Below are 20,768 nucleotides of genomic sequence, written 5' to 3' on the forward strand. Positions count from 1 at the left end.
AGAGGGGAGAAAAACATTGTTGACATTGGTCTAGGCAATGAATTCTTGGATAAGTCACCAAAAGCACAGGGATGATAAGATGAAGCACTGGCCTGGACCCTGGGGAAAGAAGTTGCACAGCCTATGAATGGTGGGTCAGAGTCTCAACTCTGGCCCCAAGGAGTGGTCACAATATAGGAGAAGTATAATTCTAGTGGCGATCTAGTAAAGCTACTTGTTAGGACCTGGGGAGTTTGGCTGAGAGCATTGGCAGTATGATCCTGTCAGTGATGGTTCAGAGCCATGTCATTGGAGTTGAGGGGCAGCTCTGGCAATGGCTTATAAATTCATAATTGTTTTATTTATTCATTTTGAGGGGGGGGGGCATCCCAAGCAGGCTTTGTGCTGTCAGCACAAATTATGAGATCATGACCTGAGCTGAAATCAAGAGCCAACCTACAGAGCTACCCAGGTACCCCACCCAAGCCCCTACCCCACTAGGTCATAGATTTGACCTAGGACCCAGGCAGTGGGGTAGAGGGCAGTGACAGAGATGTGGTCTGGGAAGCAGAGGTGGGGCTCAGAGCAGTGGTAACAGCCTTAGCAATGATGGTTCAAAGCCTTAATATGAATGAAGGTATACTTCAGGGTAGTAGCAGGACTAGCCAGTGGATGGATCAGAACCTTGGCGTACCAAAATGGGTGGTGCTCAGTGTAGTAAAAGCACCCCTGGCAGTGGCTATTCAGAGCTATGACTTAAAAACTGGTGCTAAGGTAACATCCAAAACGTGACTGGAGACCATAGGGTGAGTGCTCAGGGCAGTGGAGACTGTCCTGGTGATGATACAAAGCTGTGACCTCAGGACAGGAATGGGAGAAGAGCAGTGGCAGTCCCAGTCTCATGTATGATGAGGTACTATGGTGCCTGATCCCTAACATCAAACACAGTCAGCCCCTCTGGTCCCAGACTCTGGGAGTAGAAACAGGAAAGAGGGTGCTCTGGGCTGCTCTTTCAGCTGCTGTCAATGTCAGTGAAGACTGTGGGAGGCTTCCATTGCAACAGCTGAGAGCAACCACAATGATGAATTTTGTTGGGGTTCATTTGCTCTTCATCTCCCCATGTGGTGAACTTCCTCCCCAGGGCGGGGGAGGGGTTCCTCCTGGTGCAGAGCTGCTTCTGAGGTGAATGGAGAGACACAGACAAAATGCTCCCTGTTCTTTTCTATGTGGCCATCCTTGATCTTTGAACTTTGCAGCATTTTAACAGCTACTACTGTTTGTAGTTATTTACCCTGTGTGTGTGTGTGTGTGTGTGTGTGTGTGTGTGTGTGTGCGCGTGCATGTGTATGTGTGCTTGTTGGAGAAAGAAGAGGTGAAACTTCCTAGACCTCCATCATGCCAACATAACCCTTATGAGAAATTTTTAAAATCTATTCTCCTTTGATTGTATCTGTGCCTTCTGTCTTATTTGGCACTATTATGAATAAAGCTGCTGGGCACATTCTTTGGAAAAAAATTTTTTTTTTTTTTTAATTTCTAGGAGAGAGAGAGAGAGAGAGCGTGGGCAGGGGAGGGCCAGAGAGAGAGGGAGTCACAGACTGAAACAGGCTCCAGGCTCTGAGCTGGCAGTCAGCACAGAGCCCGACGAGGGGATCAAACACAAGAACCGAGAGATCATGACCTAAGAGAAAGTCGGACACTTAACCGACTAAGCCACCCAGGCGCCCCTGGAAATCTTTTTGTGCAAATATGTTTTCATTTCTCTTAGTTAAAAAAAATGAGACCAAAAAATCAATAGGAAATTTTGTGGGTCATAGATTTCATGTATATTTAACTTGAAAAGAAAATACCAAACAATTTCCCAAAAATGTTATACCATTTTACATACCCAATAACAAAGTTTGAGTAACAAAATTGCATTACATTCTCAGCAACATTTGGTGTTACCATATCAGTCATTTGGATATGGTCATTATGTTTCTTTTTAAAAATTTTTAATGTTTATTTTTGAGAAGGAGGGAGAGACAGAACATGAGCAGGAGAGGCAGAATGGAGGGAGACACAGAATCTGAAGCAAGCTCCAGGCTCTGAGCTGTCCGCACAGAGCCCAATGCCGGGCTCAAAGTCATGGACTGTGAGATGGATCATGACCTGAACTGAAGCTGGACTCTTAACCAACTGAGTCACCTAGACACCTGGTCATTATGGTTTTAATATGCACTGTACTGATGACTGATAATGATGAGCAGTTTTTTTGTGTGTGCTCATTAGCTATTTGTATAAACTTTTAGAAAAGGTCTAAATCTTTATTTTAATGGGATCAATTCTTTTATTACCTATTTGTGCTATTTCTTTATGTATCTTGGATAAAGAAAAATTGTCAGACCGAGGAATTACAAATCTTCTACTCTGTGGCTGGCCTTTTCATTTACTTAAGTGATATGTATTTTACGAGTCAAAGTTTATATTTTTGATAAAGTACAATTTATTAATATTTTGTGTTTTATAATAAGTGTGTGTGTGTGTTATAGCCAAGAGATCTTTGTCTATGCCAAACCAAAAATGAATTCCTGTTTTTTTCCAAAAATTTTATAGGTTTAGTTTCTTCATTTAGGTATATCATCTATCTCAAACAAATTTTTAAGTATTGTGTGAAGTTGTTTATACTTTTGTTTGGTTTTGTGTTTTCAGTTGTTGAAGTAATACTGGTTGAAAAGAGATTTCCTTTTGAATTGCCTTGGCAACTTTGTTGAAATTCAGTTGATCATATATGTGCGGATTTATTTCTGAATTCCGTATTCTGTTCTATTGGTCTATTTGTCTATTCTTTCATCAATACCATGCTGTCTTAATTGCTGTATATTTATAGTCAAACTTGCAATCACATAGTAGAAGTTCTCCAACATCGTTCTTAAGATTGTTTGGCTATTTTAAGTTCCTTTTATTTCCATATCAATTTTATAATTAATCTCTCCCTTTCTGCTAAAAGCAATCTATTGGAATTGTGATTAGAATTCTATTAAATCTATAGATCATTATAATAAAATGGGCAACTTAACAATATTTGTCTTCTAGATAGTCTATAACAATTATGAGTCCATTTGTTTCAATTTCTTTGAATTCTTTCAAAACATACAACTTTCCATATAGATATTTTGCACATCTTTTGTTAAATGTGTCATTAAATATTTATTGGTGCTATAATGAATAGTTTTAATTTCACTTTATAGTTTTTGACATTAAATAGAATTACTATTTATTTTCTCATATTGATTTTATATCCTATAACCTTGCTAAAGTCACGTAGTAGATCAAAGAGGTATTTCTAGATTATTTGTGATTTTCTATATAAGCAATCATGTTATCTTTTCATAAATTCTTTTTTTCACAATATTTAAGATTTAATTTATTTCCCAAAGCCACAGTGAAAGAGGTTTTGTATTCAAACTTGAAAATGGCATACATGAAATTTGTCCATATTTTACAGTTCAGTGACACCCTGTTTTGTTAAACTCCACTTCCCTGATACAGAAGATAAATTCCTTTTGGGGACAATATCCCTGGCTTATGATTGTGGAGCTGAATCTTGCTTGTGATTCTTTCTTTCTGACAACTCTTTGGATTTGGGACTAGCTTGATCAGCCTCAACAATTGTGTAAGTCAATTCTTTGTAATCAAAAAATATATAAAGTCTTATAAAAATGCAATCTCTTAATTCTGCTTCTCTGGTTAAGCACTAACTGCCACAAACTTTGCATATATTTTCTATAAATTATTTTATAATATATGAGATAAATTACCTTTTTTAAAATTTTCTTTTAGTGTTTTTTTATTAATAGTTTATTGTCAAGTTGGTTTCCATATAACACCCAGTGCTCATCCCCACAAGTGTCCTCCATTAAGTTCCTCCTAATCCTCCTATACGTGCAAACATATGGTATCTGTCCTTCTCTGCCTGACTTATTTCGCTCAGCATAACACCCTCAAGTTCCATCCATGTTGCTACACATGGTCAGATTTCATTCGTTCTCATTGCCATGTAGTATTCCATTATAAAGATAAACGACATCGTTAAAATTTTTAAGAACATATTTTAAACTGATATTTGTTTCCTCTTTGATATTAAACCCTGTAATTTTAGCCTTAAGATATAAAGATTTGATTGCCATTTCTGTTTTTTTTTTCTGTATACAGTATTTTTCTTTTCCTGACAGTTCATCTTATCCATCTTATCTATTTTATATACTTTTTCTCATCTATCTATTCCCTAAACTCTGTAATCTCCAAGATTTACCATCCATTTTTTAAAAATGTTTTATTTATTTCTAGGAGACAGAGAGAGAGACAGCATGAGCAGCGGAGGGTCAGAGAGAGAGGGAGTCACAGACTGAAATGGGCTCCAGGCTCTGAGCCGGCAGTCAGCACAGAGCCCGGCGCGGGGCTCGAACCCACAAACCGTGAGATCATGACCTAAGGGAAAGTCGGACGCTTAACCAACAAAGCCACCCAGGCGCCCCTTTACCATCCATTTTTTATGATGTGTTCTGTTGCTTCTGGAATGAAAATAATAGTGTTCTCAGAAGCCTCAACATTCAATTCCTCCTATTTGTGCATTCCAAAAAGAGATCAATTAGTTAACAGCTAGAGTGGGAAGGTAAAGTTACTAAATAACTGTTAACATTCATTTGCTCTGTGTGTGGCCTCCTTTTTGTATGCATTGGCTGTGAAAGTTTGAAAGTAAGGGCACCTGGGTGGCTCAGTTGGTTGGGTGTCCGACTTTGGCTCAGGTCATGATCTCCTGGTTCATGATCTCTTGGTTCGTGGGTTCAAGCCCCATATCGGGTTCTGTGCTGGCAGCTCAGAGCCTGGAGCCTGTTTCAGATTCTGTGTCTCCCTCTCTCTCTGCTCCTCCCCTGCTAATGTTCTGTCCCTCTCTGTCTCAAAAATAAATAAACTATAAAAAAACAAATTATAAAAAAAGGAAAGTGAAGCATAATAAGCTTAAGAGATACTAAGAAGTCAATAAAACCTTGAAACTCACTCTCAGTATGCCTTTTAACTAATACATCCTCCAGAAAATATTTATGCCTCTGTGCATCACTCTGCATCTTCCAAATGTGAATTTCAATAAGGGATTCATCTTATAGAGATTCTAATTTTATGTATATTCCTATTTTTTTCACTTTTTTTTCACTCTATTTTATTGAGATATAGTTGACATACAGCACTTTGTAAGTTTAAGGAGTATGGTGTAATGACTTCATTGACATGTATTGTGACATGATTACCACAAAATTTAGTTAACATCCATCACCTCACATAGATACAAAAAAAAGAAAAAAGTGTTTTATTCCTTCTGATGAGAACTCCTAGCAACATTCATATATACTGAAACTATAATGTTCGCTATACTCATTATGTTGTATACTACATACCCAGTAATTATTTATAACTTAATCTGAGCACCTGGGTGTCTCAGTCAGTTCGGCATCTGACAATTGATTTCGGCTCAGATTACGATCTCACAGTTTGAGAGTTTGAGCCCTACGCTGGGTTCTCCGCTGGCAGTGTGTGGAGCCTGCCTGAGATTCTCTGTTTCCCTTTCTCTCTGCTCCTCACCCACTCTCTCTCTCTCTCAAAATAAATAAATCAACATTTTAAAAAGTGTATAATTTCCAAGTATTGGTGAGCTTTTCAGTTTTTCTCCTGTTATTTATTTGTAATTTCATATGATTGTGGTCAAAGAAGATACTAGCACGATTTTAACCATTTTAAATTCATTAAAACTTGTTTTGTGACCTAATATATGATCTATTCTAAAGTACATTCTATATAGACTTGGAAGAATGTGTATTCTGCTTTGGTTGGATAAGATGTTCTATATACATCTGTAAGGTCCATTTTGTCACAGTGTTGTTTAAATTTCCTGTTTCCTTATTGATTTTCTATCTGGATGATCTATTCATTAAGTTGGGATATTAAAGTCCCCAACTATTATTGCATTGCTGTGTGTATCTCCTTTTATTTCTATATTTGCTTTATATGTTATATTTTTGTGCTTCAGTGTTAGGTATATAAATATTGACTATTGTTATATTTTGATTGATTGATCCTTTTACATTATCTAATGATCTTTGTTTTGTCTCTCTTTACCATTTTTAGTTTGAAGTTTATTTTGACTGTATAGCTATCCCTGTTTTGTTTAGTTTAAAATACCTATTTCCATCCCTTCACTCTCAGTCTGTGTGTCTGTAAGGCTAAATTGAGATTCTTATAGGCTGCATATCATTGGATTTAATATATAGTCAAACATAAAATATTAAATCCAGACATTGGAGTATATATATATATATATATATATATATAGTCAGACATAATACATATCTATATTAAATACACACACACACACAAACATATATAGTCAGACATTCTGTGTCTTTTGGTTGGATAATTAAATCCATTGAAATTAAGTAATTATGGATAGATGAGGCCTTACTATTTCTATTTTGTTATTGTTTTCTACCCTATTTGTAGGTTTTCTTACTTCCTATCCTTCCTATCCTACTGTTGCTTACTTCTTATCCTGCTGACTTTTGTGATTCAATGGCGTCTCCACCCATATTCTTTGAATTCTTCATCATGATCTTTTGTGTAACCACTTCAGGTTTTTTCCTTGTGATTACCAGGAGGCTTAAATAAAATATTTAAAAATTGTACCTTCTTTTAAACCAACAAATTCACTTTAATAGCATTCTAAACTTTACGCTTTTTTTTCTCCTCCCCTTCTCACTTTAGGTTATTGATGTCACAGTTTACATATTTTTATAATGACTGTCCAATAATAGATTATTATGGTTATTTTTAAGATATTTTTAAACTTTTAAATTAGAGTTGCATTTGATTTACACATTACCATTATTATATGAGATAATTTGACTTTGGCTAGATATTTACGATTACCAGTGGGTTTTATACTACCTTCTTCTGTTTTTACAATGTTAATTAGTATCTTTTAATGTCTACCCAAAGAATACCACTTACTTTTCTTATAAGGCAAGTCTAATGGTAATGAACTCTCCCAGCTTGTTTTTTTTTTTCTTCTGCAAAATTATTTCTCCTTCATTTGAGTTCCTGGATGACAGGTGTTTTTTCTTTCAATATTTGATATATCATCCCATTCTCTCATGGCCTGAAATGTTTCTGTTGAGATTTCTGTTGAAGATCTTATTGGGATTCCTTTGTATGTGAGGTCACTTTTCTCTTAATGCTTTATAATATATCCTCATGCTTCCTGTTCACATTTAACTTATGTGGGGGCATTTTGGGCCTCATGGATCTGGATGTCCATTTCTCTTCCAAGGTTTGGGAAGTTTTCAGCCATTATTATTCTAAATATACTTTCTTCCTCTTCTCCTTGGATTTCCTTAATGCAGATTTTTTTTTCTTTCTTTTGTTAAATGTTTTATTTATTTCTGAGAGAGAGAGAGAGAGAGCAGGGGAGGGTCAGAGAGAGACACACACAGAATCCAAAACAGGCTCCAGGCTCTGAGCTGTCAGCACAGAGCCCGACATGGGACTTGAACCCACCAACCACGAGACCATGACCTGAGCCAAAGTCGGACGCTTAACCAACTAAGCCACCCAGGCGCCTTTATTTTTTTTTCTTTTATGTTCTATAAGTCCACAGGCATTCTTTACTCTTTTTCATTTTCCATTTGCTCCTCTGAATAATCTTAAACATCTTCTCCTCTCAGCTTCTGATCTTCCATATGATTGAATGTGATATTGAAGCTCCCTATTAAATTCTTCATTTCAGTCAATATATTTTTGGACTGTATCTTGTTCTTCTGTTTTTTTTTTCTTTTGGTTTCTGTTTCTTTGTTGAACTCATTTTGTTCATGCATCATTAATTTGTTTTGTCTGTGTGTTCTTATATTGCTAAACATTTTTAAGGGTATGATTCTAAATTATTTGATAGTTCATAGATCTCATATTTTATGGTCATAGATCTTCATGACCATGTCTTCATGAGACACTTCATAGATCTTCATAATTTATGGTCAATTATTGGATATTTGTTATGTCCTTTGGTGGTGTTATGTTTGTCTTATTTTTCATGATCTTTGAGTACTTACATTGATATCAGTGTATTTGAGTAAGTGGTCTCCTCTTCTAAACTTTACCAATTTATTTTGGCAGAGATGGTTCTTCACCAGTCTGCTCATCTTGTAGTTCTTGATGTTAGCTGGTATTGTTCTTGGGCAGGTGGCTCTATTTTGGGGCATGAACACTGCCCAAATTGTGAGGTGAGTGGAAGAGTGCCACTGGGTGTGAACAGATGGATAGGACTAATGGCTTGGTTCTCTGCCAAGAATGGCTGTAGAATGGGCTCCACAGTTGCCTAGGTTTTTCTGGTCAAGCTTTCTAGATGGTCAGCAGTAGCCAGGGCTATGAATTACTTCTCTGCCCCAAAGGCACAGCAGAATGGTCCCCAAAGCCTGCATGGCTTACTTGGGGACCTGAACCAGACAAGACTGTGCTCTGAATTCTTGGCTAGACAGGCCTACTAGTTTTACTTTGTAGGTAGGGAAAGTTACAGGCTAATCTCTTTTCAAGTGCTACTATAAACTGGGCAATTGGACGGGCTACACAGTCCCCCATGTGCCCTGGCTATGTTGTCTGGTTGGGCCAGCTAAAGGCTATATTCAGCAGTGGCAGGGCTATAATTTAATTTCCCTGTCCTAGAGGGTCCCTGTACAGGTCCAAAGGCCACAAAGTTTCTTGTTTGGAGATCAAATTAGGCAGAACTGTGCACCAATTTTCCTAGCCTGATGGGCCAACATCTTAACTTTGCAGAGGTGTGGGGCCACCAGCTATGCTCTAATTAGGTTTCCTGGTCAGGTTGGGTTGGAGGCTGTATTCAGCTTTGGGCCAGGCTTCAGCCAAGACCCTGGGGACACCAAGGCTATTTGTATTTGTTAGGGGATAGAATAAGAAAATGCTATGCTCCCCGGCTTATAGAGGCTCTTTTTGGCTCCATAGATGCAGGCCTGCTGGTCATGGTTTTTGCTCAAGTGCCACTATAATTAAATCAGCAGGGTAGGCTAGTGAGAATCCTGGGATCTCTGGTTAGGTTTTCTTAGAGGCAGAATTAGACACTGTATTCAGCAGTAGGAAGGGCTACAGATTAGCTCTCCTGCCAGGGATGATGGGGACAGGCATAAGAACAGGCCCCAAGGCCCACAAGACTTTTGGGAAACAAATCAGGCAGAATTGAGCACCAAACAGGGTTGCTGACTTGGCTCTCTGTTCCTGGTACTCAGCATAGGCTTTCTGGTTGAGAGAGCTTGGGAGTTATTCTCAGTGGTTCATGGCTATGAATTAGCTCACCTGCCTGGGTGGAGTGGCAGAACTAGCTTCAAGGCCAGGAAAGCTCTTTTGCGGGGGGGGGGGGGGATTTACTCAAGTGGAATCATATCTTCCACTCCCTGGCCAAATAGAGTCACTGGTTTGCATTACAGGCAATCAGTACTGCCTGCCAGACTCTCTGCTCAGGAGCTGCTAGGCTAAGAAGCTTTTCAGGCCCAACTTCTTGGGTGGTTTGGACTGAGATCCACACTCCGAGATGCATGAGGTTATGACACAGCTCCCTTCCTCAGCAGAGTGGCAGACTAGGTTTCACACTAAGTAAGGATCTTTGTTTGATTTCCCAAATTAGGCAGATTTGTATCATGCTGAATTCCTTGATCTAGCTATGTTGTCCTGGCTCTGCAATTGAGCAAAACCTTTGGTTGGGATTTTTATTTGGATACTACAGGTAGAAACTTTGCCAAGAGCTGAGAGCTGATTGCTCCAAACTCCACCTCCTCCTCTGATGTAATCCAATTCCTAATGAGCAAGCCCTGCAGATTTTCCCAGGATCCCATGATGTGAGGCCACACTGGACCTACTGAGAAGTGAATCACAGTGCTGGAGCAGCTGGATGTCCACACTGGGCTTTTTCCCACTGAAACCTCTTCATATGGTGTTATTCTGATCTAGAAGGGGCTTTCATATTGCAGCTACTCTTTTTATTTTTTAATGCCATCCACCTCAGTCTCTGTGGTGAAAAGGGAATACTTCAACTATGTTCTAGGATTCTAACAGTGATCTCTTACTCATGAATAGTTCTTGTTCTTGTGATGGGGAGTGAAGTTGGGAAAGACCTATATTACCATCTTGGGGATGTCATTCCTCTGAACTGCTTTAATTTTAGTCTGAGCTATTGATAAGCATCATGTCCATTTTGGACAACTAATTTTCCTGAGAGTAACATTCATATAATTATACAATTTGGATGTCTTTGGTATTTTGAAATCAAGGTAAATTTATTTTCTTATAATTTACCATCAAGTTGGTTTCCATATAACACACAGTACTCATCCCAACAAGTGCCCTCCTCCATGCCCATCACCCCCCTCCTCTCTCCCCCACTCCCAGTAGCCCTCAGTTTGTTCTCGGTATTCAAGAGTCTCTCATGGTTTGCCTTCCTCCCTCTCCCCACTATTTTTTCCCCTTTTCCTCCCCCATGGTCCTCTGTTAAGTTTCTCCTGATCCACTTATATATGAAAACCTATAGTATTTGTCCTTCTCTGCCTGACTTATTTCACTTAGCATAACACCCTCGAGTTCCATCTACATTGCTACACATGGCCAGATTTCATTCGTTCTCATTGCCATGTAGTATTCCATTGTATAGATAAACCACATCTTCTTGATTCATTCATCCATTGATGGACATTTAGGCTCTTTCCATGATTTGGCTATTGTTGAAAGTGCTGCAATGAACATTGGGGTACATGTGCCCCTATGCATCAACACTCCTGTTGATACTCCTGTATCCCTTGGGTAAATCCCTAGCAGTGCTATTGCTGGGTCATAGGGGAGTTCTATTGTTAATTTTTTGAGGAGCTTCCACACTGTTTTCCAGAGGGGCTGTACCAGTTTACATTCCCACCAACAGTGTAAGAGGGTGCCTGTTTCTCTGAATCCTTGTCAGCATCTATAGTCTCTTGATTTGTTCATTTTAGCCACTCTGACTGGTGTGAGGTATCTCAGTGTAGTTCTGATTTGTATTTCCCTGATGATGAGGGGCACTGAGCATCGTTTCATGTATCTGTTGGCCATCTGGATATCCTCTTTGGAGAAGTGGCTGTTCATAAAACAAACAAACAAATAAAGGGGCGCCTGGGTGGCTCAGTCGGTTAAGTGTCCAACTTCGGCTCAGGTCATGATCTCAGTGGAGTTTGGTGAGTTCCTTATAGATTTTGGATACTAGCCGAAATAATGGTAAAATTTTTAAAGAAGCTTAAAGTAATGTTAAGGGAAAATATGTATTTATTAAATAAAAGGTTCATTGAAACACAGATTATAACTTTTTTAAAAAGTACTCCATATTTTGTAGTTATTTCAAATTTTACTTTAACCAATTAATATTTAATTTTTCTATTATTTCTCAATCAAACTTATCTTGAACAATCTTTAAATCCCTTAAACAATTCATTTCATTTATCTAGGCCACATTTTGCCCACCAATTGAAAAATGCAGAAAGATTACATTAGTGATTTAAAATTGTGTTCCTTCAGGGCACCTGGGTGGCTCAGTCAGTTAAGCATTAGACATCCAACTCTTGATTTTGGTTCTGGTCATGATCTCATGGTTTGTTCTCTCAAGTCATAATCTCAAGCCCTGTGCTGGGCTCTGTGCTGTCAGCATGGAGCCTGCTTGGGATTCTCTTTCTCTCAAAATAAATAAATAAACTTTTTCTTTTAAAGAACCATATTTAAAAAAATAAAACTGTGTTCCCTCAAACAACAAAATTCAGAAGAAATTCAGCAAGTGTTTCACAACCATCTTATTTGCATTTCAAATGAAACTAAACTAAATCAATTGACACTTAAATTGAAATTAACATTTATCAATCAACACTTAAATAAGTTAATAGACCAACAAAGTTTATGACTACATACTAATATTAACCTACTGTATAGACCTCAAAATAAATCCATACTTGTGCATATATATGAACATCTTATATATGTGTCCTTGATTTTAGAGGTAGGAACTTGTTTTCTTTTTAAAAGCCAAACCTGCAAATCTGCTTAGTGAAAACTGTACAAACTAGTACACTGTTGTAAGCACACATGCAATACACTTGTATGAATTTTAGATGAGTGCCTATGTTATATTTTTGCTCTCATTGAATCAAAATATACAGTTGCAAAACAGTATGTAATCAGATAATATACAATATCATATTTGTAATAGTAAAATCTAAACATTCTTCTTATCTAACTTTCAGTTGATGAAAAAGTAAATATCAGCTATTTGGTACCTAGGGATTCTGCAGTTAAAAAGAGAAAAACAAGGAAGATGGCAAAGTAGGTTGATCTTGAGCTCACCTTTTCCCATGGACACACTGAGGCAACAACTGTATGTATTTCACTAACTCTGAAATTGACTTGAATACTAGTGGAGCAGATTTTCCAAAGCTAGTCATAGAAAGAAAGCCATAGGATAGAAGGGGTGAAAATGTGGTCAGGAACCCAAGCCTCAGTGTGAATTACTGTGAATAGGAGGGATATAACAAGCACAGAAAAGCAAGGGGATACGATTCCATACTAGACACCCCCAAACCTGGGAATATGCACTGGCAAGACAAATCCCCAAATGTCTGGTTTTGAGTATCCATGAGGCTTAACTCCAGGAGAGCCAGAGGGCTCCTAGGCTCCTAGGAAGTCATGTCTCCATCCTTAAAGGGTAAGAACACCAATTAGCTTGATTGGAGACAGCACAGAAGCAGCAGTTTGAAAAGTGCCTAGTTTATAGATGGAAATTTACTGACTAATTTTAATACATATGCATGAGGGGCAGGGATCTGCATGTTTGCCTGGGGATAAAACTGCTGGCAGGCACCAGTTTTATTGCCATCCTCCAGCCTAAATACTCAAGCTCCTGTGGGAACCAGCTCTAACACTCCCCATCTATCTTACTAGTACTGGATGTCATGCCCCAGCCCTTCCCTTTGAATCTGCCCATCAAAGAGGTGCCTGGGGTATGGATGGAGATAGTCTCATACACCAATGTGACCACAGTTCTTGAAAGTGGGCCCCTTGGATGGCTGCACAGGGAGCTAAACAATACAATAACTGAAATGAAACATACACCAGAGGCAATCAACAACATATTAGAGGATGAGAAGAATGGGTCAGCAGTCTGGAAGACAGAGTAATGTAAAACAACCAAACTGAGCAACAAAAATAAAGAACAAAAACAAATTAGGGGAACTCTACAACATCATCAAATGTAATAACATTTACATTATAGGGATCCCAGAAGAGAATGGGATAGAAGCAGAAAAGTTATTTGAAGAAAGAATAGCTGCTAACTTCCTTAACTGGGGAAAAGAAATGGACATCCAGAACTAAGAAGCAGAGAGAGTTCCCCAAAAAATAAACTTAAGAAAGTCCACACCAAGACACATATTAATTAAAATGGCAAAAAGCAAAGATAAAGAAATAACCTTAAAGGCCTCAAGAGAGAAGCAAACAGTTACACACAAAGGAAACGTCAAAGGCTATCATCTGATTCTTCTGGGCCAGAAGGGAGTGGCATGATATATTAAAACTACTAGGGGAAAAAAAACCATGCAGCAAAGAATACTTATCATTCAGAATTGAGAGATAAACAGTTTCCCAAACAAAAGTTAAAGGAGTTCATTACCACTAAACTCGTCTTATAAGAAATGTTAAAAGGAATTCTTCAAGTGGAAAGAAAAGGTCATGACTAGAAGAAAACTGTAAAAGGACAATTCACTGTTTACAGTGAACATATGGTAAAGGTAATAGATTAATCACTTATAAAGTCAGATTAGATGTTAAAACACAAAAGTAGTAAAATTAATTATATCTACAAAAATTAGTCAAAGGATACACAAAATAAAGTTGTAAGAAATGACATAAAACAAGGAGAGGGGAGTAAAAATTTAGTGCTTTTATAGTGTTTGAACTTAACTGACCATCAGCTAAATACAGATTGCTATACGTATAGGATGGTATGCAATGAATCCTAAATCAAAAACCTATACTAGGTACATAAAAAATAATGTAAAACAACCAAAGTGAGTGACAAGTCTTTCATCTACTTGGTTTTTTATTCATATACCTGGAAACTTTCGGACAGTCTGTAAATTGAACTGTCAACATGTAGAGGGATGGAGAGCTGATCTCAGACACTCAGGGAACAACCTGTGTTTTGTGTTTATAGCATTGCAGTGGGAAGTAAAGTAAAATTGGTGGGACCAACTCTTAGTTCTGAGACACTGATCTTAGATTTCAGATTCTTGCCTGAACTGAAATATCGGCTCTCTGATGGATTCACAAAAAGTTATGATTCTTAGAATCACCTTTTTTAAATTGTTGGAGTGGTCAAAAGGCTCTCTCTAGCTTTCTATACTTGGGCAGAATCCAGAAGCTCTCTGTTTAGTTTTCTGAAAATTGTGTTTGACAGAACTAATAAGTTGGTTCAACTTGCAAACCATACCACTGTGTATGTGTTCATTTTAAAAATAAAAGTGGAGGGGTGCCTGGGTGGTTCAGCCGGTTAAGCATCTGACTCTTGGTTTCTGCTGAGGTCATAACTCACTGTTTGTGAGATCGAGCCTTGCATCAGGCTCTGTGCTGTAAGTGCAGAGCCTGCTTGGGATTCTCTCTCCCCCCCCCCCGCCCCTCCCCCAGTCTCTCGCTCTCTCAGTCTCTCAAAATTAATAAATAAGCTTAAAAAATATAATGATGTTATTTGGTTTGTTATTTTTAAGAAAAAGTTTTTTAATGTTTATTTTTGAGACAGAAACAGAGCATGAGTAGGGGAGGGGCAGAGAGAGAGGGAGACAGAGATTCCAAAGCAGGCTCTAGGCTCCAGCTATCAGCACAGAGCCCGATGCAGGGCTGGAACCCATAAGTTGCAAGATCATGACCTGAGCCGAATTCAGGCATTTAACCAACTGAACCACCCAGGCACCCCGATATAATGATGTTATTTGAATACTTAGAATATTAGGTGATAACTATAGTTTAAACTAAGGCATGCTAATTTATATCTAAAGACTTTAAAAAATTAATGTTGTAAATCTTGTAGTATCCCTCAAATTCAAGCTGGACAAATTCAGAATCTAGTGTCTGTTAATAATTTATATTTTGAGTTATTTTTTCCCAAAAAGATTGTCACTCTAGACCATTTCCACAAATGAATTTGAGCAAGGAGGCTATCCTCATGTATATACTTGTAAAGCAATGTAGGTTCTTTCCTCTGAGGGACATGGCTTACCCTTGAATTAAGAGTACCCTGAAATCAACTCTGATCTGTGAAAGGACTGTGTTGGAAAAAATGAATGAGAGCTCTTTAATCTCCATTTTGGTGACTCATAGCAGGATTCAAGTCCTCTAACTGGAGTATTTATAGTTAAACAAACAGTGTAACATTTTACTAGTTGGCTCATGAATTTCATTACAATGATCGATTAGCCACCAGATTCCTTAAATCATTCTCATGACCACTTTTTCTGCTACCCATTTATAGAATAAGCTTTATGTAATCTGAATATATATGAATATTAATATATATAAATACAAGTATACATGATGTACTATTTTCAGATAGCTCTAACATATTAAGGGACTGGATTAAGAGATCTTTAGAACTGAAAGCCAGGCATGTTGTTATTGTTAATAGTCTTACCTAGAAATGAGTGTCTGTTACTGTACCAAAACATGTTTTCTGAAGCATTTCTCTGTTTAGGAGTTTCTGATATTAGAAAAGAGGTTTATGAGTATTTCAGTTCATGCACAGGAAAAAATATACATGTAAAAATTATTAATAAAACACAACTACAAATAATGCTTTATTTTACTTTTACTTACATTCAGATTCTATAGAAATTATCATCCGTCCTTCCCACACCCCCATCCCTGGAATATAATTTTTTTCTTATATAGATTAACTGAGGGGAGAAAAACACATTATCAGAAAGAGCAATTACCCACAGACCCAATTTTAGTACATTAAAAACAAAAATAACTTAGGATACAAAGTTGAACTAATTATAGGAGGAAATGGTGGCCAAATTACTAAAAACATAGAAATAAAATGTGTTTATAATTATGTGAGGCTTGTGAATACATTATCAATAACTTGTTATTGTTTTTGTTATTTTGAATACCTTATTTCCATGGCAACCTCTGTATCATCATACATACATGGTTCTTTAGAGATTTCAAAAATATCCTTGTAGAAAAATGCACTCTTAATGTTGTAAAATCCCAGGAGGCAAAAATGTGTTACAGCAAAATATCACAGTTTAAAATTACATTTAGCTTAATGTTTATAAATATTTAGTATCTACTGAAAATAAACTTTCCTTAAAAATATGCAAACATTTATATTTGGCAGCACCTTTTTATCTTAGCATGTTACATGATACGGGATTTAATTTAAAATATGACAAATTATGTAATTATAATAACTAAATAAATATAACTATATTTTCCAATATTCTTTGTGCTTCTTAAGATGATTTGATAGAAGCACCACCTGGATTCGTGCTGTGTGTTCTTTTATGTTCTCAGTTTATTTTATCTGTGAAATTCAGAGTGTTCTAGCAATATGTCTTTAATATATTTTACCACTCATTTGTTCTGGCAATCTAGGCAAATCATTAAATTCTCCCAAGTTGGTTACATTATGTGTAAAATTAAGAAACAATAGTATTGTAGCATATTTTATAAATTTAGTTGTTTTCTTCTAGGTTGTAAATATTATTTTTTATACTCAAATGACCAATGACACATTATCTCTACAAAATCCTAAATAAAGTAAAAAAAGTTCTGATATTAAATAAATGAATCCAAAGAAACAAATGAGTGTATCTATCCTGTGTTGAAAATATTTTTGCAGTCATAATTTGTTTTTTTTCTTCCCTATAATTTATTGATGATGTCATTCAGTTAGTCAGTTGGTTAAGCGTCCAACTGCAGCTCAGGTCATGATCTCACGGTTCATGAGTTCGAGCCTGGGCCAGGGTCTGTGCTAACAGCTCAGAGCCTGGAACCTGCTTCAGATTCTGTGTCTCCCTCTCTCTCTCTGCCCCTCCCCTGCTCACACTCTGTCTCACAAAAATAAACACCCTCCAAAATTTAAGATACAAACACATATTATAGCATCTGCTAAGATGTTGAGGTGATAGTCATAGATATTTTTAAAAATTGGGAGTAAGTAGGGCACCTGGGTGGCTCAGTAGGTAAAGCATCTGACCCTTGATTTCAACTCAGGTCATGATCTCATGGTTCATGGGTTCAAGCCTTGGTTCAGGTTCTGTGCTGATAGCTTAGTCTGTTTGGGATTCTCTCCCTCCACTCTCTCTGCCCCTCACTCGCGCGCGCGCGTGTGTGTGTGTGTGTGTGTGTGTGTGTGTGTATGCTTGTGCATGCATACCCTCTCTCTCTCAAAATAAACAAAAAGAAATTGAGTGGAAAAATAACATTACTTTTAACATTATACAAACCATGAAATAACCTAATATTGATCACTTACTGAATGATTAAAATATTATTGTATAACTATGTGACAAAATATCAGGTCACCAGAGTGACGTGGAAAAGAAAATTGGTGGAGGGTGCCTGGCTGGATCAGTCAGTATGGCATGCAACTCTTGATCTCAGAGTGGCGAGCTGTAGCTCCATATTGGGCTAGAGTTTATTTTTAAAATGATGACTTCAGAAGGAAGTGCAAGGAATCTCTTTCTCTGCCTAGAAAATAAATGTATGGCACAAAATGGTTGAAGAGACTGTCCTAAAACACTGAGTTCTCTTTGAATACTTATAATTTCCAGGCGAAAGCTTGACTGGTTACAGTGACTATTGATGGATTTGAGTCTTAAATATAATAGTGGCTATTCATCCAACATCCCTGATCTCTGTAACAGACAGCTGTGGATATGACATCCTGTCTTCTGGAAGGCTTTTTGAAGCCAGTGTGGACAATTAAGCTTTTGTCTTCCAAATACTGGGTTTATGAGTTCTGATTGCTGATAGTTGTCTCTTGTTGACAAGATACAGGCAGAGTCTCACCATTATTACCCTACTTGCTGAAGAGGTCTCTAGGAGATTTGAAGGAGCCACATTTGTGGGTTTTTTTTTAAATATTCAAAAATAGAGTATACAGGGATATTTAGAAAGTCACTGCATATTCTCAAGGAGAGAGTCAAGCTTAGAAAAGATCTGAGAAGACCATAACCTTTCACTTCAGGCTAGTTACCAGGAGAAAAAATTTACAACACTGTGACAAACAGAAAACCTTGTGGATGGGAAATAATCTGAGTTTCAGAGTTACCACATTACAAGATTCAAATGATTTTTTTTTTAACAATACAAGGCACACAAGGAAACAGGAAGGCATGGATTATTCAAAGGAACAAAGTAAGTTGACAGACAACATGCCTGAGGAAGCTCAGACATCAGATTTAATGGAAAAGTGTTTAAAATAACTGTCTTGAAAATGCTCAAGAGCTAAGGAAGACATCATAGGAAAAGATGTGTGAAGGAATTGAGAATATAAAAAAATAAGTAAAAATTATAAAGAACCAGAAAGAAAATCTGAAGCTTAAAAGTACAGGGGTGCTTAGGTGATTCAGTCAGTTAAGTGTCCAACTCTTGATTACTGCTTAGATCATTATCTTGCAGCTCATGAGTTCGAGCCCTGTGTCAGCTGTGTGCTGACAGATCAGAGCCTGGAGTCTGCTTGGGATTCTGTGTCTCCCTCTATCTCGGTCCTTCCCCTGCTTACTCTGTCTGTCTCTCAAAAGTAAATAAACATTAAAAAAAATATCCAGCAGAAGGAAGAAAATAATAGATGGGAATGGAGAGAAAGAAAATGGACAATAGGAAAATATAAACAATCAATGAGACCAAAAGTTGGACATTTGAAGAGATAACAAAATTGACTAACTTTAGCAAGCTTGACAGTGATAAAATAGAGAAGATTTAAATAACTGAAATCAGAAATGAAAATAGAGACATTACCACCAACTTTATAGAAATAAATGATATTATAATAATATAAGCTATTGTAGGTCAAATTAGATAACCCAGAAGTGGAAAAATTCCTTGAAACACATAAGTTACCTAAACTGACTCAAAGTGAAATAGAAAATCTCAACAGACTTATAAGAAATAATAAGATTGAATCAGTAATCAAAAACTTTCCAAAAAGGAAATATCTTGGACCAGGTTGTTTCATTGGTGAGTTATACCAAAGATTTAGAGAAGAATTAACACCAGTCCTTCTAAAACTTTTTCAAAAATTTGAAGAAGAGGAAACACTTTTTTAACACTTTTTATGAGTTTAGCATTATCCTGATACCAAAAATAGAGAAAACTATATCAAGAAAAGTATATACCAATATTCCTTATATAGATGAAAAGTCCTCAACAAAATATTATCAAATCCAAGAGCATATTAAAGGGATTGTTCCCCATGACTAAGAGGGATTTATCCCAGGAATACAGGGTGGTTTAATATAAGAAATCTGATCATTGTAATATATCACATTAATAGGAATAAAAAGGGAAAAACACAAGATCATGCCAATGGAAGTAGAAAAAACATTTTACAAAACCCACACTCTTTCGTTACCCAAGCTCTCATAAAACTAGAACTAGAAAAAAGTTTCTTCAAGATGATAAAAGATATTGATTTTTTAAAAAATCTACAGTTAATGTCATACTCAAACTAAAAAATAAAAGTTTTCTCTGTGATATCTGAAGCCAGTAAATGATTCCTGCTTTCACTGACTGCTATTCAACATTCATTGTAATTGCTAGCCACAGTTATTAGCCAAGAAATAAAAGATATCCGGGGCGCCTGGGTGGCTCAGTCGGTTAAGGAGCTGACCAGCTCAGGTCATGATATCCAGTTCGTGGGTTCGAACCCAGCGGCAGGCTCGGTGCTGACAGCTAGCTCAGAGTCTGAAGCCTGCATTTGGATTCTGTATCTCCCTCGCTCTCTGACCCTCCCCTACCCATGCTGTCTCTATCTCTCTCTCAAAAATAAATAAAAACATTTTTTAAAAAAAGAAATAAAAGATATGCACATTGGAAAAGAAGAAGCCAAACCCTATCTATCTGCAGATAACAAGATCTTATATATAGAAAATCCTCCCAAATCCACAGGAAAGCTCCTAGAGCTAACAAAGTCAGCAAAGTTTCAAGATAGAAGTTACTGTGTTTCCCTACATCAGCAATGAGCAATAAAAATTAAAGACAGTAGGAATAAAGTCCTAGAAAAATGCAGTCTTCCAAGACTGAATCAGGAAGAAAAAGAAATTCTGAACAGGCCAATTACTAGTAATAAAGTTGAATTGGTAATCAAAAAATTCTTAACAAACCAAAGTTCAGTACAAGAGGTCTTTACAGATGAATTATTATCAATATTTAAATAAGAAGAAAGACTCATCCTTCTCAAACGATTAAAAAAAACTGATGAAAAGGAATGCTTCAAAGTTCATACTAGGAAGTTTGCATTACATTGATATAAAAATCAGAAAGAGGCACTAAAACAATGCCAAAGAATAAAAATAAAATTAAAGGCCAATATCTTTGATGAATATAGTTGCAAAAATAATCAACAAAATATCAGCAAACTGAATTCAACAATATATTGAAAGGATCGTTTACCACAATCAGGTGGGATCTATTCC

At 37.0% G+C, this 20,768-nt stretch overlaps 1 pseudogene; it reads left to right on the forward strand.

The window, feature by feature from the left end:
* Positions 1-588: 588 nt before the first annotated feature.
* Positions 589-20,768, forward strand: part of LOC120244770 — a 65,567-nt pseudogene continuing 45,387 nt past the window's right edge.

This window comes from Hyaena hyaena, unplaced genomic scaffold (genome assembly GCF_003009895.1).
Source record: "Hyaena hyaena isolate Hyena2069 unplaced genomic scaffold, ASM300989v1 scaffold_391, whole genome shotgun sequence".
Taxonomy (NCBI): domain Eukaryota; kingdom Metazoa; phylum Chordata; class Mammalia; order Carnivora; family Hyaenidae; genus Hyaena; species Hyaena hyaena.